This window comes from Mesoplodon bidens (assembly GCF_964165515.1).
Source record: "Mesoplodon bidens genome assembly, chromosome: 3".
Taxonomy (NCBI): Eukaryota; Metazoa; Chordata; class Mammalia; order Artiodactyla; family Ziphiidae; genus Mesoplodon; species Mesoplodon bidens.
Window position 1 is genome coordinate 100,928,910 of NC_138178.1, and position 25,326 is coordinate 100,954,235.

Sequence of the window (25,326 nt, forward strand, 5' to 3'; positions counted from 1 at the left end):
GTCATCCAAGGAAATAGTGGGGAAGTAAAAGAGATAAATCTTTGAAATCTGTACTGAGATTCCTAGCTGGGAAACAAAACAACACCTGAGGGTGGCCAGAGTGCTTTTGTGACACAGAAGAAATAAAAGCATGGAGGATTCTGATAATGTTTTATTTCTAAGTTATTAATATCACTAAATTTAGTGTGAGTCAGAGAATGGATATACCTTGGGATATCTATGGAAATGATTTTCAGGCTTTATTTTTTCCAGAAAGTAATTCGTAAACCTAATAAGCAAACCCAAGACTGCATACTTTTAGGCAAAGAGCCAACATACTAATTCCTTCTCTATTAAGAGAGAGGACTTGGCATTTTATGTTGTATTGTTATTGTCACTACTGAAGCTACAGCTAGCCCAGTGAGGTATGTACAACCCATTCTAGAGTACATGTGAGCTTAGAAGCAACAGATGGTAAGACCTGGCCCTTAATACTGTGACAAACTGAGGTTCTTCAAGTAATCACAGCAATCACTTTACTACTTCTTTCTCAATTTACTCACTGTCTATGAGGGGTCACCATCCTATGGCCAAGGCCCATCTGTACACTACCATCATTCTGGAAACTGTGAAGCAGATTCCCCAATTAGGTTTGCTTCACGTATTCCCAACTGTCTTTTTCTTTTTTTTTTAATTGAAAAGGGGTAGGAAATGAAAAAAATATTAGATAATTTAAATAGCATCATCAAATAGGAGCAAGTGCCGGGGGCTAGTTGTTGAGTTCTTTCAGGTGTTAAAAGCAAAATTTATGTCTAAGACTCTAGGATTATTGATTAGAAAAATAGTCTCCACATCTTTACCAATGAAACAGAAAGCTCTCTGCTCACAAGAAGAGGTTCAGGGGAATGACTGTGACAGATATCCTACTTGTAGGCTTACTCTGCATAGGGACATTGTCTGAACCAGATAGACACTGAACGAGTCTTCTCTATATCAAAGTGAGATGAGACTCTGGTCTCTCTACCATCTAATAGTCAAACAAGCTTTAATGAGCATCTACAATGCACCTGATCTTGCAAATACATATAAAGAAACAATCCATACTTTGAGAGGCTCATGTTCCAGCTGAGAAGAGGTATTTGTGAGTTGTTTCTAATTTTCAGAACAGCTAAGCTGCTGTGGATTTTATACTCTTACTCATACATGACTTTTTCATTGACGAATGAAGAAAACCAAGGACCATACAGGCCGATTTGTCCAGCAAAGATATCCCTGGTTGTCTGTGTTGCTTTCATCATCCACTAATGAGCCACTCCAGGCCCACTCATAGCTAACCTCCCTGAATATATTTTCATTAGTAAGCAAGGAGGTATTTGGCTTCCTACCTTAATATTTCAACAAGTGACCGATGATGTGTGCCTAGGCCACAATCACCTTCTCCCGGCCACTTCTAGTCTTCCCAGGGATTAGTCACTTGATAAATCTGCCATTGAATGGGTTTTAAATTATAGGCTAATCAACAGGGAAAACAAACAAGAGGTTTACGTGTTTTTCATTAAGATCTGGACTCTGGCCTAGGACGCCTCCTTTGGAGGAAGCTAGAAATTTCCAAAAATTGCTCACCTCAGCCAAGAGGCATACTCATTATACAAGACATAAGTTGAGATGCCAGAAAAGGGCTCACAAAATTGAGTATAATCTTCATTTCTCTAAGTAATGGACCCAAGGAGAAATATTTTCTGCTCCAATTGGAGAGGCTAGGTCAAGTTAATGGAAAAAAACACTAAAATAGTAATCAGAATGACTGGATTTAGTTCAGCATAATACTTCTGTATGACCTTAAATTTGCTTCTTATCTCTGGCTATTTTCATTTGTAAAACAAACAGGTCAGAAAAAGATCAGGAGGCTTACTAACCAGGTTTCTAAGGATCCATGGAGGTGTGAGCAGTTCTGCAAACAATTGGTTTTGTTATTTTAAAGGGATGTTTAACCTTATAAACAACGAATTTAAAAAAAGGGATGTTTAACCTTATAAACAACGAATTTAAAAAAATACATATGGTTACACCAAAACCTACATATTTGGATACCACCAGCACACCTAGTACTAAGGCACTTAATTTTGGGCGATTTCTTTGTTTTTTAGTCTTTGAAATATAAAGTTTTCTCTGACATCTTTCTGAATCTATTCAGATGTTTTGAAAATGGTTTCACTGATCAGGAAAGTTGTAACTCTGCACTGGTCTCTTTCCTTCCTTCCTCCTTCCTTCCTTCCTCCCTCCCTCCCTCCCTTCCTCCCTCTCCCTCCATCCATCCATCTGTCCCTCCCTCCTTCCCTCCCTCCCTTCCTTTCTTGTTTTAAATTCAGGTTTGTACATATACATGTAAGTATATTCTACAGCACATGTGCACCATATTCAACTGTGCACAGCCAAGGCTCAGGCTAATCTGCTCTGTGCAGGGCCCTACCCTGGCAAAACAGTCCATTGTTCAATAACAAGCACATGAATGGGCAGAGTAACAGATGATTTTAACATTTAATTTTATACTTGGTGCTTTTTGACAGAGTGATGTTTATGATTAAAACTAATTCCAGCAGTTCTTAATTGTTAACTGATTCAACTGTAAAGTAAAAATTTCCTACAATTCATGTTTCAATCTTCACAATTATTTTAATTGAATACAGCCCTAGGATAGTAAGGGAAAATTTTTTTTTTCCAAAAACTGATTCCATTTTTAACTAGTTTGTAAAATGTGATTTTTGAGACTTTTCTGTTAGTAAAATAAAATTTAGAAAGTAATGGGATGCTGTGGCTAATATAAGACTCAACATTGAAAACCCCGAAATTCAAATTCGTGTTCAAATTTTTGCGGAAAATATCTGCAAACTACGTATCTGACAAAACACTTGTACCCAGAACATAGAACTCCGTTAAAATGAAAATAAGAAAACAACCTCCCCCTTCCAAAATGGGCAGAAGATTTGAATGGACAGTTCATGAAAGAAGATACACAGATAACACATAAGCTCATAAAAAGATGCTCAACGTGATTAGTCATTAGAGAAATGCAAGAGGGAAGGGATGTGGGAACAGATGTATATGTATGACTGATTCACTTTGTTATAAAGCAGAAACTAATTTAAAAAAATAAATAAATAAACTTTACTTTAAAAAAATAAATAATAAATAATAAATAAATAAATAAATAAATAAAAACCCTCAATGCGATACCACTTCATACTTATTGGAAGGGAGAGAGGGAGGAAGGAAGGAGAGAGGGAGAGGAAAACTGACCCATCTGACAACGCCAAGTGCTGGGGAGGATGTGGAGCAACTGAACTCTCAGTTTGCAAATGGGAATGTAAAATGGTACAGCTACTCTGGAAAACAGTTTGGCTGTTTCTTAGAAAGTTAGATATACACTTGTCGTATGACCCAGCAATCTCACTGCTAAGTATTTACCCAAGTGAAATAAAACCGTATGTTAACATGAAAATCCATATGCTAATTTTTTCAGCAGGCTTATTTTTAATCAACTGTGATGGTTAACTTTACTGGGACGTGGGGTGCTGAGATATTTGGGCAAATATTATTCTAGGTGTCTCTGTGAGGGTGTTTTTAGATGAGATTAACAACTGAATCAGTAGCCTGAGTAAAGCAGATTTGTTCTCCCTAATGCAGGTAGGTTTTATCCAATCAGTTAAAGACCTGAAAAGAACAAAAAGGCTGACTCTCCTCCTAAGAAAAAATTCCTCTTGCCTAAACGCCTTTGAACTGAGGAATTGGCTTCTTCCTGCCTTGGGACTGAAACATCAGCATTGGCTCTTCCTGGGCCTCAAGCCTGCCGACTCACCCTGCAGATCTTGAGAATTGTCAGGCTCCATACCTGTGTGAGCCATGCCTTATAATAAATATCTTTCTTATATATACACCCTATTAGCTCAATTCCTGTGGAGAACACTGCCTAATAATACATTGCCCCAAAATGAAAGCCACCCAAATGTTCTTCAACTGCTTAAAGGATCAACAAACTGTGGCACGTACACAAAGTGGAATTCTAATCAGAAACAAAGGGAATGGACCACTGGTAGATCCAACAACATGGATGAATCTCAAATGTATTACGTTAAGTGCAAGAAGCTGGACTCAAAAGGCTACATACTGTATGATTCCCTTTATATGACATTCTGGGAAAGTCAAAGCTATAGGGGCAGAAAAAGCATCAGTGAATGCCAGGGTTCTCAGTTCAAGAAAGGAGTTGTCGGACTTCCCTGGTGGTGCAGTGGTTAAGAATCCGCCTGCCAGTGCAGGGGACGCGGGTTCGAGTCCTGATCCAGGAAGATCTCACATGCCGCAGAGCAACTAAGCCCGTGAGCCACAACTACTGAGCCTGTGCTCTAGAGCCCGTTTGCCACAACTACTGAAGCCCGCGTGCCTAGAGCCCGTGCTCCGCAACAAGAGAAGCCACTGCAATGAGAAGCCCCCGCTCGCTGCAACTAGAGAAAGCTCGCGCACAGCCACGAAGACCCAACACAGCCAAATATAAATAAATAAATAAATAAATAAATTTTAAAAAGAGAGGAATTGTCTTCCAAAGGACACAGGGGCATTTTCTATGGTGATGGGAACGTTCTATGTCTTGATTGTGATTTGGTTATGTGACTGCATGCGTTTGTCAAAACTCATACACTAAAGAGTGATTTTTATTGTATGTAAAATTCTATCTCAATGAAAAAAAGCATCTTGAAGATTGACATAATAAGTCATATGCACACATTTCTACAAATTTAAAACTGCAAAATAAATACATTATAAACAAAATGTCACTTATCAGTTGGACTTCCAAGCAACATTTTGTTTGTAACAAAATGTTTCTCTTTTGAGAAAACACATGTCAACAGACAGTAGAGTGAAATGAGTCCCTGAAACGCCCAAAGAGGTGCCTAGGTCTTAACAAGACACATACGTCCAAATTCCCCAAGATAAAAGTCTAACTTTTCTCATCGATGTTATACAATTTTCACCTCTGTGGCCCAATTTCCAGAGCTTTCTCTCCCTAGGTCAGGCGATGGGATGGGGTGAGTGGTGGTCATCCAAGATGGCACAGCCACGTTCAGCAGCATTCTAACCTTGTAGCTGCGTGAGAACGTGGCCAGAGGAGAGTAAATGACTGAAAGTTCACAGCGTTAGGTAGGATGTTACGGTGCCTTGAATACTGTGATGTCTCATTTCTGCCCCTTTCTCCTGGTCTACCTTCTATCCCATTACTTACTTATAAGAGTCTGATTTTCTCATTATAGTTCATTAATAAGCACTTCCAAGGGAACAGGGTTCTAAAGTTTTATTTTTGTAAGGAAAAAGGACTTAGCATCTTCTATTCCCAGGCCAACATGAAGAGTTTTCTTTATGAGTGTTTTTCATGAGCCAGTCTCTAAAGCAAGGATCAGAGTATTGGGTTAAAAGTGTTGCCTTGGATTTTCATTTTCTTTTAAGCAATAGATTGATCTATTTTCTTCTTTAGTTGCAGAGATACCACCTATCTGTTCCACAGTGCAATTAGAACAGTTTCCTCCTATACTTACTGGGTCTCCAAGACACAGGAGGCCTATTATTCCATCAATGTTTGTAAGCTGAAGATCACCCTTCAGGTTCCTATTCTATAAAATGAGGATGATATTACCTGTCTTGCTTCCTAATATATTTTTCACGGGAAGTGAAAGAAACTCAGAATAATGTGTTCAGAACAAATTAAGAAATACTCTGACTAAAAAACATTACAGAGTTTATATAACATAAGATAGAACTAACAGCAACTAGTTGGGTTTACAGCGCACTGTCAGCTGGAAACTACTAACATAACCCATACGTCTCCCCATGTATAAGTTTATATGTACGTTTAGACGGTGGCCTTAGAGAACAGAGTGTACATGATGTGGTTAAATAAAAGTCAACCTTTCTTCTTAATAAACTGCATTAAGTGGGATCCATCTACCACGAGAATAAACATCAAAATAAACTAGTATTGTATCATACAACAAAAATTAGTCTATCACTTATGCATTAATACAAGACACACTGATGCTTATGCCAAGATTTTTCTCAATTTTTTTAACATATTCATTGATAGGTACCTCTTTTGCCTTTTTACCCCTACGTGAAAAGTGCTCAAGTACTCCTGTGTTTTCACATCTACCCAATCCCCTCCAACAAAAATCGGAATAATTGCCTTAAGTCTGCCCCCTCCTCAAGAAAAAAAACTCCTATTATGTTCGCTGACAAACAATGCTCTAAAAGCTTTGCAGCTACCTGCTGTCTTTACATCTTTGTCATACCCTTTGTGTAATTTGTCAAAAACCTGGTTTAGGTTGCCACCATTTTACTGAAAATGCTCACAAAAATCACTAAGGGCTTCCTAGGTTACCCAGTTCAGTGGATTTGTCCTCGTTCTTCCTTTGTGACTCTCCAGCTGAACTTAAAAATGGCCTCTCTTGAGCTTCTCTGGTGGCGCAGTGGTTGAGAGTCCGCCTGCCGATGCAGGGGACACGGGTTCGTACCCCGGTCCAGGAAGATCCCACATGCCGCGGAGCAGCTGGGCCCGTGAGCCATGGCCGCTGAGCCTGCGCGTCCGGAGCCTGTGCTCCGCAACAGGAGAGGCCACAGCAGTGAGAGGCCCGTGTACCACAAAAAAAAAAAAAAGGCCTCTCTTGCCTTCTCTGACTATACAGCTCCCTGGTCTTCATTCTACCTTTGCGATTATTATGCCTACCATGCTACTTTCTCTCCCTCTTTCATCTTCTAAATGTGTCAATTTTATGAGGACTCATGTTTTTGTCTCTCTTGTTCACCAGTGCACTCCTAGAACCATGAGTACTGCCTGGCCTGTGGCACTCAGATAGCTGTTGAGTGAATGAATGAATGACTTTTTCAGGATCCCTAACTGACTCTTAGAAGTCCCTAAAGCCATTGTGCCTATGACAGTGACATTCAGTGAGCAAAAGGGAGACAAGGCGGAGGAACTATTGAGTAGTACCTAGGCAGAGCCTGTTACGTATATGACAAAAAACTCTCCGATTTGTATAATTATTGCTATTACCCCTCAGCAATGTTCTAGCTGATAAGGGCACAGCTGATGGAGACCACGTTCTTTCCAACAAACCTCATGAAATCCTAGCACTCATAAGTCTGACATTACAGGTCCATCTCCGTTCAAACCTGGTAACTTTGTTTCAGTCAGTGGACCTCCAGACTGTTATCATATAATACACACAGGGCCTAGATGAGAGCTGACAAACAAACTGACCCCAAATGAGTCAAAACAAACATTCTACACCAAAGGCATTCATAATGCTATCACTGTGAATACCCATACTATTATTGGTAAGGGTTTTTATAGCTCCAAACAAATCTCCACTTCGAAATAATTGAGGAACCCACAAACATGTTTTATTCCATGTGTATCCAAGAGTTATGAGTTATTTTCTAATCTTCCTTCACTGGGACACACACCAAAATGGATGGAACAGGGTCCATAGAAATCCCTTGATCAACAAAAAGAACCTTGAAATAGCATCCATAATAATGTGGGTGACCAGTTTATTCTTTATAATAGCTAGGCTTTTTTTTTTTTTTTTTTGAGTTTCTGTCTATATTCAGCCCTCTGTATCTGCTCATGGATATGGAGGGCTGAGTGTACTATCCCAGTTTCTACAAGGGACTTGAGCATCTGCAGATTTTGGTATTTTCAGGGGGTCCTGGAACCAATCCCTCAGTTACTAAGGGTTGACTGTATAAGCAGTCAGGCTTGCAGAACATCTCCAGTCACAGATCTATCTAGAAAGCAGCAGACATTTCTAGAGCTGTGCTTTCTTCATTTGGAACATGTGCAGTTGAGGATGTAGATGGGCTGACAGCCGTATGAGTGACAAAGTTCATCCGTAGCATCTAAGCTCATAACCTTCAGAGCAGAGAGACCCAAAATAATGGTCCTTTTGAGTAACTAGAGAATTCTAAAACTCCACACAGGAGGTTTCCTGACCACAGGGCATCAATACCCATCATTTTTGGAAAGCTTTGGCAAAGTATCGCACTGATTTATTTGAGCTCACAAAGATCTGATGCAATATTTAAAAACAGATCTCTTCTTCGTGTAAACACGAATTAAGAAAAATGTAAATCCCCCATCTAGGTTTATTTTTTTAATATGGATTTTAATTATATATTTAGAAATCTGGAGCGCTCAAAGCCTTAAACAGTTAAGATAATAAATGGAATTTGGCAGAACATTTGTTCTGATTACTAGATGTTTAATGATACTTGGAACGTCAAGATGCATGTGAAATTACACTCAAGTATGATGCACACAAAATAACTTGGAAAGGATCAGATCTCATTTTGACTTGATTCTTTTCTCCTGGAATACAGACAAACCACATTCTTGTTTTCTTCCTGCATTCTCCCCCTTAGATTAAACTGTATTACTTTTGACTGATACTCATCTCTGTAATTTGCGCTTTTTGAAAGGATAATTGTTACAAGAATTACATTTTCAGTTTTTTCCAGTAATTGGAAGATGTAACTTTCAATCAGTAGTCTTATTTCCTAGCTGATCAAACATGGAATGTAATTCATGAATCGTTTTCAAAATAAATGTTTAACTCCTCCATGCAAAGTTTAAATGTCACTTCGAATTTAGTTTGACTCAGGTTTATAGATGGTATAATTTTCTCTCTCTAAGAATTTTTCTATTTTAAATGTTACAGCTGTCCATATTAAATGTGTGAAAAGACAGAGGCACTATTACCTCAAAAACGCATACATAATTTCTACACAAGTCATTCCAAAGTTAAATACTAAATATGAAGGTTAATGATACAGGGCCAGCTATATAACGTCTCTAACAGACCACGTGACTGCTGCAGTGTTTCATACCATGAACATGCTGCTGTCTCCTGGAATCTATCTGCTACGAGAGCTTACACACGCCAACTTTGTGCCATGCACCCTTCGTGAAAAAAAATGAACTGGCTCAAGTATCTACGCCAGTCATCCATTCTAATTAATTACAAACTACTCACATTCTAAATATTTAGATTACTAGGAATCTCAGTGTTGGACCATCACCTTTCCCTCACTGCACTTCAGAGCAGTAGAAGGCTTTCTGATTGCATGTCCTTGAACACAGTATTAATACACATATGAAATGGATTAGAATGGCTGAGGTGTTTGAAAGGAAGGAATTTTGATTTTTATAGAGATTGACACGAAGATCATTTTTCTTGGTCCAAATTTACTTTGTTAAACATACCCCAATCTCAGCTTGCCAAGTGTAAAAGCAAAAGCCTATTTTCTTTCGAATCATTTTCTTTTTCGTATTTCTTCTCTCATGTGTTTTTCAGATTTCCCTATCAACACAGCACAGGTAAGATTAAAAGTAGAATTAAATCCAAATATGATGTACCTATAAGGAAAACAGTGAACAGGCCAGTACTAAAAAATTGGGGCTCATAAAGAAGGAAATATTTAACTATTTCTGTGTGTGATTGGTTTTAAAAGCTGATGGGTGGCGGGGGGGTTGTTAGCCATGCCAAACCCTCTAAGCAACACTTACAGTTTCCAGTCACAGTAATGGTGGTTTTTTTTTTTTTAATTATTAATTAATTTATTTATTTTGGCTGTGTCGGGTCTTCATTTCTGTGCGAGGGCTTTCTCTAGTTGTGGCAAGCGGAGGCCACTCTTCATCGCGGTGTGCGGGCCCTCACTATCGCGGCCTCTCTTGTTGCGGAGCACAGGCTCCAGACACGCAGGCTCAGTAGTTGTGGCTCACGGGCCTAGCCGCTCCGTGGCATGTGGGATCTTCCTGGAACAGGGCTCGAACCCGTGTCCCCTGCATTAGCAGGCAGATTCTCAACCACTGCGCCACCAGGGAAGCCCAGTAATGGTGTTTTTAAAAGTCCTTTGGTATGGGTGGTGCTTGGTTGCAGGGTTTAGGGGTAAAATGTAAAATCACTCCAAGAGGTATTTCTGACAGCTGGCAGCCTCTGTGTCTCTACCTTTATCATTATCATCATCATTATTATTATTTTGGTAATTAGGCTGCTACTGAGCAAGGAGTGAGTGATGCTGTAGGAGTCCAATGTTTGGGTCTACGTTATAATAATTGAACAGAGTCCATCTGCACACACTGATCCATAATAGCTCACAAACCTAGAAAATCTCATCTGAGAATAATAAAATACTCTCTCAAGCTCCTATTCATAAATCCTGAATGCAATTCTTAATCTTGCAGAGATAAAGAATGAGCACGGGAGAAAAGAGTATTAGATAACCTTCTGACCTTAAAAAGCAACAACTTAAAAAAGTTGAAATTTAATTAAATATTTGGAAGAGGTGGCCTTACTTTCCTCCAACTGATCTGTACATTCCTAAAAGAACCATGTTTAATTTTGTTCATGTGCCTTAAGATTTTGGTTTTAAACAAGCTATGTTAAATCTCCGGTAGCATATGCTCGATACCACACACCATTATGGAATACATGAGGGTTTTTCTGCCCATCTCTTAAATTGCAATGAACACTTTCTCTGCCCTCAGCAGAGCAATCTCTGTATGGCTTAAGTGAGAGAGCATTGGACTGGGAAAAGACCTGACTTCCAGCCAAGGTACATCTATCAGCTGCCTTCATGGGCTTGGGCTCTATTATTGCTAGTAAGTAGTAACCAGAAGGTGAGTCTCAATGGGTGGTCAGCTTCCTTGGCTATAAGGAACCGTGTCCTGCTGGGAGCATGTTGCTTCCCTTAAGGGCATTAGGAAAGAAAAGGATGAGAAGCATTAAGCTTGATTCAGAGATCAACTCCTTCAGCCTTTCAGTCTCATCCATAAAAGGAAAGGGTTTACAAATTACCAAAAACTCAAATGTGTCCATGTTGCTTTCACATAAACTATTACAAACGATCAATCACCATAACCTGTCTAGACATACAAAGTCTGATAAATGTTCATTTAAGACAATGAGAAATAAACACCATTCTCCCAGTAGAGAGTCATAAACTTTCCAAACTGGCTTAAAAAAACCTCCCGGGAACATAGTTTTCCAACTATAGTTCTCCTACATCTCTGAATTTGAAAAATACTGCCTGTATAATCCCCCTCATTTAAATCCAGTTTCCACTACAGAGAAAGAAAAAGAGAAAACCAACCAGTGGTTAATTTATGCACTAATGCATGCATCACTGTGACAGAAGATTCAACTGTTTGCTATTCATTGAAGGTTTACGTCTATCACGTGCTTTGGCACTGGGGGTTGGAAGGAAGGAAGGGGCTATAACCTCTGCTTTCATGATTATAATAGGAGAGTCTGATAATTGCCTCAGTCAGGTATAAAGACCCTAAGGTTTCAGAGGACGAAGCCTTGGGAAGTCAGAGATGGTTTCATGTATAATAGGGAACACTTGCTGGGCCATAAAGGAATGGCAAGGCAGAGGGGCAGATAGTGAGCAATCGAAGCAAAAGAAAAAGGCGGAGTAATGGGAAAGTATTGGGAAAAAGCAGAAGAGAAGACTAAAGTTGTATGTTTGAATCTGATTTTAGAAAGTCTTAAATACCACCACCAAGGACTTGAACTCAATCTGATTGACAATAATAGTAGGCTATTAAAGGTGTGTAAGAGAGAGGAACAACAATCTTTAAGCAATTTATAATACAGCTTGAATATAGGAAAGATGTGATGAATTAGGATGACAGTGGCAGGGTGCTAAGGCATGAGCGTATATAAGGGACCATGGAGATAAAATTAGCATCAGTTGGCAATCAACTACATGCAAAAGCTGAGGGTGCAGGAGTTGCCAAAGATGCATCTGAGATTTCTATTCCAGACTTTGAGAACGGTGGATCCTTTAATTAGGGCAGCTAAGAAAAGACTGTTTTGTGTTGTGTTTATACTGTGTAGGGGGAGGTCAGAAGGAGACAAGGAGATGAGTCCTTTCAACCCTGGGGTTCTTTGCATTTTTGATGCTGAGGCTTTGGAAATTTTAAATGTAAGATATTAAAGACATTTCCCAGTCTAGGTTTTCCAGCAAAAACTAGAACTTTCCTGGAGCTGGAACTCAGGAAAACAGTTGAATCTGAATAAATAGGTGTGAAAAGCCTTTACATAGATACAGACTTGCAGCAATAAGTGAAATCTCTCAACACAACATACAGGAAGCCAGGGAACTCAAGGCCACCTTTTGGAGAGTCGCACTTGAGGGTGCTGCAGAGGCAGGGCTGACGGGCAGCAAAGGAGATGAAGAAACACTCAGAGGAGGAGGCATAACGGAGAATTCAGCGTCTTAGATGCTGGGGGAAGAGATCAAGCATTTCAGCACTGACATTCTAGAATCAAGGCCAGTGGAGACCCAGAGGGGAACAGCAGCACTTGATGATTACTTATCTGTGGTCTCAGCTGCTTCAGTACAGGTAGCAGAAGGCAAGTGGTAGGAGAATCTGCAACACGTAACTAATGTTTGAGAACTTGGCCGTTGAGAGGACGGATGGAAACTTCAAGAAGCAGGAGTCAAGTGAAGGGATTTTAAAGTAGAGAAGAGCTGAGTATACTATTACAAATAGGGGAAGGCACCTGCCAAAAAGGGAACAACGAATGAGAGAAAGCGCAGAAGAGGTGGTAGAGGGTGACATGGAAGAGACTGGGAAGGAAAATATCAGGTGTCTCTGTTTCTTTCCCTATGTACAGCAGCCAAAGTAAAAAAAAAAAAAAAAAAAAAAAGAGGCAAAGAAATAAGGGCATTAATAGCCTAGACACAAAGGCACTCATTCTCTATTTTCTTCTTATCTTAAAAGAAGTGCCCCCCTTTTCCCCCAGAGCTAATTCAACCTCTTGGGTCCCTGATTTCACCCTCTTCCACATGCTCGGGAACATTTTCTCATCACTTTGCTGCTCTCCAGCCAGGCTCTCTCCCCTGTACCTACTCAGGTCTCCTGTTGAAAATGCAGGGCTGCTTGGGCTGGTTCCCCATACAGTCGATGCCTAGCGCATATCTGTTCTTACTGCAGGAGAACAGCTCCACAAATATTCCCCTATAGAATCAGAGCATCACTGTGGTGAAGGTAGGATCCCCATTTTACGGGTTGTCCCAAGTCAGAGTTGTACAAAGTAGCCGGGCTGTGCCTTAAGACTGGGTCCCACTCTCAAGCCTCGTGTTCTTTCTGCCGTGCAGAGCTGTCTCTAGACACTTGTCAAGATGCTGGCAGTAGACTCTGTTTCTGTCTAAACATTACAAAGTACCTGGCTTGCTGTCAGAGGCCAAACTTTAAATGGCTGAAATAGCTTGATAGATTGTGTGAAAATTTTATGGTCCTTCCGTCAGACACCATAATTTATTGTCACATAATACACAGTTAGAAGAACCGAAAGAAACCATCCCACAAGGGCAAACAATGCGGAGGCAGTGGCCCTTTGACACGCTAAGGCCACAGGCATTATATGGATCCAATAAGAAAGCTGCTTCTATGACCGAGAAAACAACCTCTTGATCTTGCAAAATGTTTTTGGACACCTAAAGGCTCTTTTATGACTGTGGCTGATTAAAATGAAAAGCCTAAACGACTGAAATGTTCTTTTTGATGAGTTTTTGCCATGAACTATGGACCTTGTAGTCCAGTGAGATTTGAGCCCTTTGATCCTGGGCGCTCACATAAATTTAGTCATAAAACAACATTGGATTTGATTTTACTAGTGTGGCCGATGTTGCCAGATTTGTAATGCAATCTTGTTTTCTCCCCTCCTCAGTTTTAAGCCCATCCACCATTGTTTTATAGCAGAAGCAAAGGACTTTCCATTTGATTTTGGCAATTAAGCCTCAAGATTGAGCCACTACTCTAGAATGTGGGAATTCCACAGAGAAAATAATGGTGCTGTACTATATTAATCAACTTTGGAATCAATGTTATTTTATGCGCTGAGAATATCAAAAAGGAAAACCCTTTTTTTGCATGAAAATAATTACAGATTTTCACTACTTAAAAGGGTTAGGAGATAATGTGGTTGAGAACTGTAAGTATGAAGCAGGAAAAATAGGATCAGACTTAGCATCCATAAATTTCCAGCAGGACTAACTGAAAATTAATTTTTAAAAAATCAAAAGACCCTCCAGGTTACTTATTGAACAGCAGACCATATCTCAGCTTTCAAATTTCATTTACCTAAAAAAAACTGGCACCTGTGGGAAAAGTAAAGATTCAACAAAACATTTGTTTAACAAAAAGACATGCAATCAATATAATGCAGAGGTTTAATTCATGTCCTTTGCTAATGTTCTAATTATTTGCCTTTGTATGTGTCTGTACCACAATATAATATTCCTGTAACTTCTAATTTTAGAAGTGAAAGTTTTACTATGAAAGGTCTCTGAGGAAACCAAAATACAAATTATTTTATAAAGACCTGTATTACAGAAGCCAACATGATCAATAGTGGGGCAGCATTATTCATTTTTTATGGACTTAAACATAGAACAGTCTGGGCTCACTTAGGAAGAACCATGAAATATTTAGTCTGTTCACTAGACCAGGAAATACTAATTAAAGTCAGATAAACAGTTTTCAGTAATTTTTTATTCATAGATTGCCTGAAGGCCGGGAAATTGCTCACCAAGATTATTCTGTAATTGACATGGGACACAAGAGTCATGAGAGGTCTCAACAATAAGGTCTAACTTAAAATGGTTACCGTAGAGTATACAGGTCACTATCCTTTGGGCAATGCCTCAGGGCATTCTCAGTTGTAGTCTCTCAATCCCTGCCTGACCCCAATGAGCATCTCAGGATATGGTCCATCCGGAGGAATGTAATTCCAGCACATGTTCACTGCCTTGCCTTTTGGTGCTAATATACTGGATTAAGCCATATGAAATTGCTGTTTTAGAGCCAAAATAGGTCAAATATCAACAATTTCATAAGACTCAACTTATAAACCCCATCCAAATTTGAATAAAGACCCCCTTTATTCTATGTTTTCTCAATTTTGTGAGAAAACTTTAAATTATGTATATTATATCTATTTGCAACAGAAAGGGGTCATGCCATATGTAGTATTAAGAAACAGAACTATATTATATACATACCCACTAACAGCTTCCAAAGACTGTATAAGAAATTGTCACCTACTTGTCGAGAAAAGTAATTGTCCTGGTGGTGTGTATATATTCAGTTATGATGAGAGAAGGGTATGCAGATACCAAGAAAGAGCTTTCTCATTTCACACTCAAAAGGGTAGTATAGTGTCAGCACCTTCTTCCTCCCTATTAATTAATTCATTCAACAAATATTTATTGTGTACTTATTATGTTCAAGTAGTGGTCTAGGTACCCAAGAAAAAAAATCAAGCTATGCAAAACAGAGAAGCAACAGTGGTAGTTTTAGTAGTTCCAGTTTCAGCAGAAGCAACCATCAGCACTGGTAGAAAGTCAGTGCTTTTTGTCAGAGTGTGAATTCTCCCACCCATGCCCCTGCCTTGGTCAAAGCCAGTATCACCACCTACCCGCAAGATGGCCATGCTTCCCAACTGTCCTGTCCACTTCCACTCCGGCTCCCCTACTATTTATCCCGTGCAACAGCAGCCAGGGGGGTCTTTTGAAAACACAAATCTATCCTATTCATATCACACACTTCTCTGCTCAGACTTAGTAGATTCCCACTGTTCTGAGGATGAAATTGGAAAGCCTTAAGAAGACCAACAAGACCCTTCCAGAATCTGGCCTCTTGTTCCCCTCCACAGCCATGGTTTTCAAACTGTGGTCTGTGATCCATGAGTGGGTTAACAAATTAATGTATGCCTTATCGCCAGCATTTTTAAAATAAGAGAGTTGAATATACCAGAATACATCACATGAAATAATGTCTGCTTAACAGAACCCTTATTTCACACACACACAAACATGTAATCTGAGTTTTGATGTAAAATTTATTTCTTAGTCCAGGATGCAGTTTAAAAACTTTGAAAAATCCTACTCCAGAGCTTCTCCCCCAGACTCTCTCGTATTTGATACTGCCCTCTGGGCACACTAGCCTCTCCACAGTCCTCAAACCAACCACACTCCTCTTCACCCTTTGCGTCTCTGCTTAAATGTCACTTCCTAAAAGTATCCTTCCCTGACCCCTCAAATCTAAATTATAGTCTATCCATAGCACCTCGTTCTGTATTTTTCCTCACAGCACTCATCATATTAACTGATTATTTTAACAACATCTGTCTCTGACTGGACTACAGGCTCCCTGCAAGAAAGTAGGGATCATGTCTGTTCTGTTACCTCCAGCACCTAGCACAGTGCCTGACACCTAGTCAGCAGTTTAACATATAGTGAATGAACGAATAATAGAGAAACCTCTAATTTCTTTTCGATGAGTCCATTCTCAGAGGAAACACAGATGCTCAATCTCAAAAGGCACTGCTTTTTTGGTGGCTCTTTGTCTTCTGTCATATAGAATGAGCATGTATATTTATGGCCATAAACACAACACATACGGCTTCTGTTATTACATTAAGCATTATGCCTATGAGTACAGAGCTATCCATACATATTTGTGTATGCTGTTCTGTGAAAAAAAACTAAGAGCGATTTTCTTTTTCATGTGTTGAAGGCAAAGCTCTAAACTGGAAAGCTCCTTTAATCATCAACAGAAAACTTGGAGCTTTATTAAGAGAAAAAGAGTTAAGGTGACCTCCAGTGGTGAGACTGGGGGATGGCTTCCAAAATAATTGTAATACACAGATAACCGATCACACAGATCCACCTATCTATGCAATACCTTTCTCAATTAATACTTTGAATTATGCATATCATATCTATTTTCAACAGGTAGGGGGTCACTGCACACAGAGTGTTAAAAGAAAATAAGCAGAACTGTATTACAGACACACAGCAGCTTTTTTTTTCTTTTTTTTTTGCAGGAACCCCCTAAGTTTTAGTGTTTAACAGCTCAACTGACCAAGGTCCAAGATGTGAAGTTACCATGTTCAGGAAACAGGGTGGGCAGGGGAGGGAAATCACTCTATAAACTAACTCTATAGTACGTGGTAAGAAGAATGCACACTTTATAATTGCCACTCATAAATAATTAAAGAAATTGCCACTCATTTAAGGCAATCAGAACATCTGAGACTTGAGAATTCTCTTAGCTGAGACCTAAGATTGGAAATTTGCAAATTCCATTGAAAGGAGATAATTTTAAAATGCTAACACTGCATAGTCTTTCCCTTCATTAGCCTCTGAGTAATATGAGGGACTCAGTTTATGCTGCCTGTTATTCAGCCTTAATTGTACATTCTGTTCTTTTAACTAAACAGTAAATCCTCTGAGAACATAATCCATGTGCGGATTAAACAAAATAATCCAGGGTATGTGCTAAGTAGAATATCTGGCATATGGTAATATGCAATAAGTGTTAGCTGCTATTATTAAGTGATGGTTTGTTTGTTTGTTTTAATAAATTTACTTATTTATTTATTTATGGCTGTGGTGGGTCTTCATTGCTGCGCGCGGGCTTTCTCTAGTTGCGGCGAGCGGGGGCTACTCTTCGTCGTGGTGCGCGGGCTTCTCATTGCAGTGATTTCTCTTGTTTGTGGAGCACGGGCTCTAGGCGAGCGGGCTTCAGTCGTTGTGGCACGTGGGCTCAGTAGTTGTGGCTCGCGGGCTCTAGAGTGCAGGCTCAGTAGTTGTGGCGCACAGTCTTAGTTGCTCCGCGGCATGTGGGATCTTCCCGGACCGGGGCTCGAACCCGTGTCCCCTGCATTGGCAGGCGGATTCTTAACCACTGCGCCACCAGGGAAGTCCCCTTAAGTGATGTTTTATCTCTAGCACATTTCATATTTGACAGGTGCTCAATGAGTATTTTTATAAAAAAAGATAAACTATAAAAAGCAGAGTTATATATATAAAACTGTATTTTAAGGAGTTTATCCTTAGAGCAAGAACAATTTTGAAATGCAATACCTTATAGCAGAGACTTGGGGGGCCCTAACTCTTGGGGTGCTTTCACATATTCAGATATTTCTTTCATAAAATCATGGCAGCAGCAATATTTCCTTTAACAGGCAGTAATGGAAACGAGAGCATCACACTTATATCACAAAAATATTAAAAGCAATGCTCTTTGGAACATTAGGTATAACATTAATCACAGAATTTTTTTTTTATATATATAGGTGCATGGTTTATATTGAGTAAACGTTACTGCCAAAGAATACACATCAACAGCCACTGGCTTAAAGTGAACCGAACAGGCTGCTCCTTAGAACAAATAAATAGTTATTTATCAGTCATCTACCACTGCCATTGTACCTCCAGTCCCATACTTAGCAATCACAACAGATGCAATCAGCATCATATCAACCAAGTTACAATGTCACCATGAGCACAGTTTCAGATGAGAAACTGAAGCTCCGAAAGGTTAGGTCACTTAAGACCACGCATCTAGTTGGTAATGGAGATAGGATTCAACCCAAGGAAGATTCCACACCTGTGTTTCTACTCAGTTGTCCTGCCTAGAGTTGTGTAACATTTCATCCAATGAGTGGTTAGTTGACTTCATTATGTGGGTTTATTTTTCAGCAATTTCTGCTGCTAAGGTCCATCGTTCTTAAGGCCTGATATTCTACCCAAGGAGAGATCAAAGGCAAGGGTCAGTCCAGAACCAAGGTCATGGTACAAATCCTCTCTAGGCAAAGACCTTCAAGGTGGAAGAACTTTCAGAGGCTCGGTGTAGAGGTTGAGCGCCACTTCGCAGGGTTGGTGTAAGAACTCATTCAATCCTCATACAAAAAGACTGGAACATTGTAAGTGCTCACTAAATATCAGCTGTTATCACTCCTTCAATAGAAGCAGCTGCAGTGAAATGATCAAAGCACACACACACACACAAAGACATCATAAATTCACACTCTAGATTCCAAAGCCCACATGAGGCTGGACTTGTTAGAAGAAGCACAGGTGCCCATTTATCACATGGGGGCACATCCTACAAATAGGTGACAGCACAGGGAGGAGCCACGTCGCCCATCTGCTTAAGGACTCAGTAATGCTGGAGCTCCGCTGGAGAAGATAGGTTTGAGAACAGCTGAGGAACTCCTATATTCAAATTGCAGAAATCAACGAAGTGAGTAGCTGGCAAGATGCAGAGAAGTTTTGCCATTGTATTTTCTTACTTAATTTATGGTCTCAGAAATTGATTTCTCTGAGATTCAGGTTTCAAATCTCTAAGATGAATACAGACACATATCAAGATTATGGTGACAAATACTAGAGGCTCTTCCTCAAGCTGGGCTCAGGACCAGCTACGAGAAATGCAGTTCTAGGTGCTCTTTTCTTCTATCCTTAGGTAGGAAGAACAGTTCGTCATTTCTGAACCCAGTGAAATAAGAGGTCTCTGTTGCTCTTTTTTCTTTCTTATAAACATCACATAAATTCTCCATTTTTTTGTTTTTTTACCATATAAAGAGCTTGTACAGGATAAAAATAAGGGATGATCTGCAGAAGTCTTTGCCACAGGATGAGGGGAAGAGGGAAAATGAAAAGTTAGAAAACCATTATACTAGAGAAAGTGCGTCAAATCAGTTGACAAGTGGACAGTGGAAACAGAGTAGATTTAGAAACCAGACAGATTTGGTTAGGAGATCTTGCCATTCCACCAGCCAGCCATGGAAACGCAGGACAGCACTTAACTTCTGAGCCTCACTTGTTTAGAAATTATGTATATAAAGCACCAAGTAGAATGCCTGGCAGTTTGTACTTCATATTCAACAATTATGGTCCTAACCATCTCCAATTAAGTCAGAAAGCAAAGGGTACTGAGCATTTAAACTCTGAAAATCAAACAAAGTTTCTCCCTACTGCTTCCTAAAAATGTAGTAGAACACCAACCATACCCAAGTTTTTGCACGAAGAGCTATCTCTTGCTCACCCTTCCAACACAGCTGCCCTCTCTATTCCATCAATAGCCCTTTCAGGGAAGGACAGGAGGAAGAAAGAAAGGGAATAAGGAAGGAAGGAAAAAGGAAGAGAAAAGAAATGTAAAAGCCCACAAAGGTCTAAAAGCTCAAAGGATGTTTGCTTTTTTTTTTTTTTTTTTTTTTTTTTTGCGGTACGCGGGCCTCTCACGGTTGTGGCCTCTCCCGTTGCGGAGCACAGACTCCAGATTTGAAGGCTCAGCGGCCACAGCTCACGGGCCCAGCCGCTCCGCGGCATGTGGGATCTTCCCGGACCGGGGCACGAACCCGTGTCCCCTGCATCGGCAGGCGGACTCTCAACCACTGCACCACCAGGGAAGCCCAGGATGTTTGCTTTGGTACGCATGAAACCATGGAGAAAAGAGGGTGAGGACTTTCTTACTTAGCCTCTCCAAGCTCTATACCGGGAGTCACCAACGTGGATGTCTACAGGGCCTGGCAATCAACATCAGCAAGACAACAGGGAACTGGGGAAGAGTTGTGGCAAATTAAGAGTACACGTGCTCTTTTAAATTGATTCAAGGGTGACTTTTTAAATGACATTATGATGAGCAAACTCACTCCTTTGGATTGTGTTTGATGGTGCCATAAAGTTAAGAACTCTTTGGCTCTCCTAATGCTACCTCTAAAACAGCTTTCTACTGAAATACCTTGAGTCATGAAGAAATTTCTAGCAACGTCCAGTCATACTGCTCAGCAACTATTCATCGTATTATGACTCACTGCCCAGCACTGCTGCAGGTAATGTGGGACCAGGGGACCTCAAAGACTTCTGGGATGAGTTGAGGCAGACACATGGGCCCACTCTTCCCAGGCCAGAAATAATTGAACTTCAGAAGGAAATGTAGACTACCTGGTCCTATACTCTTACTTTATGGGTAAAAAACCTATTACTCACCCAATGGTACATGACTGTACAAAACACACAGCATTATGAAGCAAGGCAGGACAAGTGTGGGGAGAAGGAAGCACTCCCCACAGGCTCAATGTACTCCATTCACTTCCTCGTTTCTCATGAAGAGTCAAAAAAGCAAAAGCTTATACCAGAAACTAACACAACATTGTAAATCAACTATACTTCAATTTTAAAAAATTTTTTAAAAAGCAAAGGCCAACATTCAAAAAGTCACTGGTCCAACATCAGCCTGTCCCCTAAAGTAAAAACTATTGAGAACAGAATAACCATCTGGGCCCACATGAGTGACTCAAGTTCAGAGTTAAAGACTTGGTGGGGTTTACAGCAGCACTATTCACAACAGCCAAAACATGGAAACAACCTAAATGCCCATCAACAGATGAATGGGTAAAGAAGATGTGGTACACATATACAATGGAATACTACTCAGCCATGAAAAAGAATGAAATAATGCCATCTGCAACAACATGGATGCAACTAGAAATTATCACACTAAGTGAAGTAAGTCAGAAAAAGACAAATACCACTTGATATCACTTATATGTGCAATCTAAAATACGGCACATATGAACCTATCTACAAAACAGAAACAGACTCAACTCACAGACATAGAGATCAGACTTGTGCTTGCCAAGGGGGAGGTGGGTGGGAGAGGGATGGACTGGGAATTTGGGGTTGCAAACTAAATATTACATTTAGAATGGATAAACAACAAGGTCTTACTGTATAGCACAGGGAACTATATTCAATCTCCTGGGATACACCATAATGAAAAAGAATATTTAAAAAAAGAATGTGTGTGTCTCTGTGTGTGTGTGTGTGTATGTGTAAAACTGAGTCACTTTGCTGTACAGCAGAGATTGGCACAACATGGTAAATCGACTATACTTCAATTTTAAAAAAAAGAAGACTCAGTGGGGATGTTTGGAGTCCATGGCCTCTGAAGGAGGTAAACAAAGCCAGCATCAGCCTCAATGATACAAATGAAAGTAAAGCACACACTCTTCATTCTACAACCAGTTTCCCTCTATCAGCAAATGCAGCTTGAAAAAATAATGGAGTTATATGGGGCAAGACAGCATCTTGAAGGCTGAGACAAAGGGCTCCTGGGCTAAGTCAGCTAGGGAATTAATTGCTTTGTGTTTTCCATCAAAGTTCAACTCCAAATATACCTGCAAGCTTCTAGGTAGCCAAGGCCCAAGAAGCATCTCAACACCAGCAAACCAGCAAATCTACTAAACTCCTAGCATTGTACTGTATATACACAATGAAACAATAAATTAAAATATTTCCCAACACTTTATCTTCTTTCCTGGCATCTCAGTAATGAAATATCAGCACTTAGGGGAATACCATAATGGTTTAATGAAATCATCATATTTCATATTTGCAAAAGTTTTGTTTATCAATCTACAAATTACTCCCCTTCCCTCAAAGTATTCTCCATAAATTAATAGATTTAAATGTGTTGTGTTGATAACAAAGAACATAACAGATGGGAAAGGCTCAGGATGTACGTGTCTTTATAAATTTAGCTGTATCGGCTCAAGTTTGTACTCAATTTTGTTTCAACAGCAGTGTGTTTACTATTAGAAATGGACCAGTGGGGTGGGTTGGAGAGAGAAAAGTAAGGAAGTCTACAAGTTCCTCTTAGTGGAGGCCAACATATCATTTGGTTCTCTGGGGGACCACGAGGTAGATGCAAGTTAATTTCTAGTTTGGCGCCCATCCCTGGATCATTTCACAGTAGGAGTTACCAGATTAGAAATGTGCCTGTGTTGCACAATGAGCAGGGGCCTGCCAGAGGCCATTGCTCAGTCAAGTTTCCCCTTAGTGAAGGACTGTGCCTGTGATGAATGGGGTAAATAGAAAAGGTTCCCGTAAAGGAAATGTGACTGTTGGCTAGTTCTTTTTCTTCTGTCCCACAACCCAAAGAACATTAGTTAAAAACAGATAAAACAATGTGTCATTTCCATGGCACTTACTTCCAAACTGCCAAAAGTGCTGGTCAAAAACAATATTCTTATATTATCCAATCTCCTCAAAAGCCAGATGTGAGGCATGCATTGTTTTTTTTTCAACTTTCAAAATGGAGGAAGTCAAGAGCCAAAGAAGTCCTACCCATATGCCTCACGCTTTTCTCCTGTCAGAAAGAAGAATTGGCCCTCCTAAAGAAGCTGCATTTACCATTCTGAGAGCTGCATCCCCTCACTGACTCAGGCTTCCTAATCAGCACTGGGACACTTGAGGGCAGAGTGTCACTGAACACCCGAACAGTGTCCCACGGAAGCAAGCAGAGCTGAGAAGAGACACCCAGGTTAGAAAGGGGAACCTCCGGAAGAAGCTAAAAGGAAAACAGGGGAGGGGAGTGTAAACAACAGGGCTTTGGAGACTCTGAGTTACATAACCCTGAGGCTGAAAGGACACTGTGGTGGACAAATTGAAAATTTTTAAAAAGTATGCTTGGGCCAATAATAAAAATTCAAAGGTACTATTAGTATATGGCCTGGTCCATCCCTTATTTTATAAATTAGGAAACTGAGTCCAAAAAACTGCCTGAAGTTCACATTGTTCTTCGTCCCCAAAGTAAGACCTCAGTCCAGACCTTCTGTTTCTAGATCCAACATTCTTTCCATTAATGTTGCATTGATTAATAGAAAGAGCATCGGCTTCAAAGTCAGACAGATCTAGGTGGATTCAAATTCAGGTTCCCCCACTTACTAATCTAGGACTTCTGACAATTCATGGTCTCTGGGAGCCTCAGGTTTTGTCATCTATAAAATGGGGACAAATCTATTACTTTGCTTATATTTCTACATTTACTCTTTATGATACAAACACCAAATGCATACAGCACAGGGAGATCAGCTCGGTGCTTTGTGACCGTGTGGAGGGGTGGGATAGGGAGGGTGGGAGGGAGGGAGACGCAAGAGGGAAGAGATATGGGAACATATGTATATGTATAACTGATTCACTTTGTTATAAAGCAGAAACTAACACACCATTGTAAAGCAATTATACTCCAATAAAGATGTTAAAAAAAAAAAAAAAAGAAAGAAAAAGAAAACCACAATAACGTCCCTAAAAGTGGAACTAGTTTGGGCCACATTTTTTACCATGAGGCAATGAAACAAAGATTTAATAAGAATGAGTAAGTGAAATAAAACAAATGACTTGAAAATTAAAAAAAAAAACCACCAAATGCATAGAACAAAGGTCGGCACACAGTGAGGATTTGATTACATTTAGGTGCTAATGTTTCTGAATCATAGGTTGTTAGATATTTCAAAGAAATATCTATGTATCATCTATGTGCCAAGCACTTTGCTGGGTTCTTTCAAAGACAGAAAAATAAAAAAACTGCTCCCCCCAGGTGCCTACAATCAGATTAATAAGCAGGGCCTTGATAGCATGAAAAGGTGATGAGACCACTCAAAGGATTTCACTTGAACTCAGAATGTGCCTTGTACATTGAGATAAGATTATACGAATCAACATAGAGCAGTTCAGAAACATCAGTTACTTGGAGGAAAAAAAGAATTACGTGAGAAACAAGCTATACGTTCCTCCATCCCACATCCCCCTCCATTCTTCTCTATTCATGGTAAAGCTCTAACAGGGGAACAAGATATTTTTCAAATTTATTTGACCATGAAATACTTTTGTCAAGGAGCATTTCAGAGGCTCACCATTGATTAGAATGAGCTTTAGGAAAGCACGGCTTAGACCCCCTGATATAGAGCACAGACGCCGAAGAACAGCTGTATTATCATGGAAAAGTCACCCTCAAAGAATAAGTCAAAGTCCCAGGGAAGTCCTCAACCAAAAGAGCCTGAGGAACACTCTAAACTCAAGCTGCCTAATTACAAGGAGACCTGTGCAGGGCAAAAGGAATGAGAAATAGTATTTACTGAGCATGTGTTGGTAACCGGGTATATGTCATATTGAACAATCCTAGAAGGGAGGCATCATCAAATTATCATAATTTTTAAATTTTTTTTAATTGAGCTATAGTTGATATACTATATTTTATAAGTTACAGATGTACAACGCAGTGATTCACAATTTTTAAAGGTTATACTCCATTTATAGTTATTGTAAAATATTGGTTATATTCCCTGTGCTGTACTATATACCCTTGTAGCTTATTTATTTATTTATATTTTTTTAGTATATAAAATTGAATTATTTATATAGATTATATTGCTTTATTGAGTTTTTTTAAATTATAAAACGAGTACATATGCATGTTGAAAATTCAAGGAATTCAGAACTGCCTAATTAACAAAGAAAAAAATCCTAACCTGGCAACCACTGTAAACATTATGGGAAATAAAATTTTCAAATCACTATTTATGAGCCCACACTGGCACACACACACAATTTTTATGATAGGAATCATACCGCTAATAGACAACTTGATTTTTTTTACTC

General features: G+C 39.7%; 1 protein-coding gene across 7 annotated transcripts in view; it reads right to left on the reverse strand.

The window, feature by feature from the left end:
- The window catches only part of FMN1 (formin 1), a gene marked incomplete at its 5' end in the record, with an annotated part of 410,703 nt that overhangs the window by 227,075 nt on the left and 158,302 nt on the right, over positions 1–25,326 (reverse strand). The gene's annotated exons all lie outside the window — the stretch shown is intronic.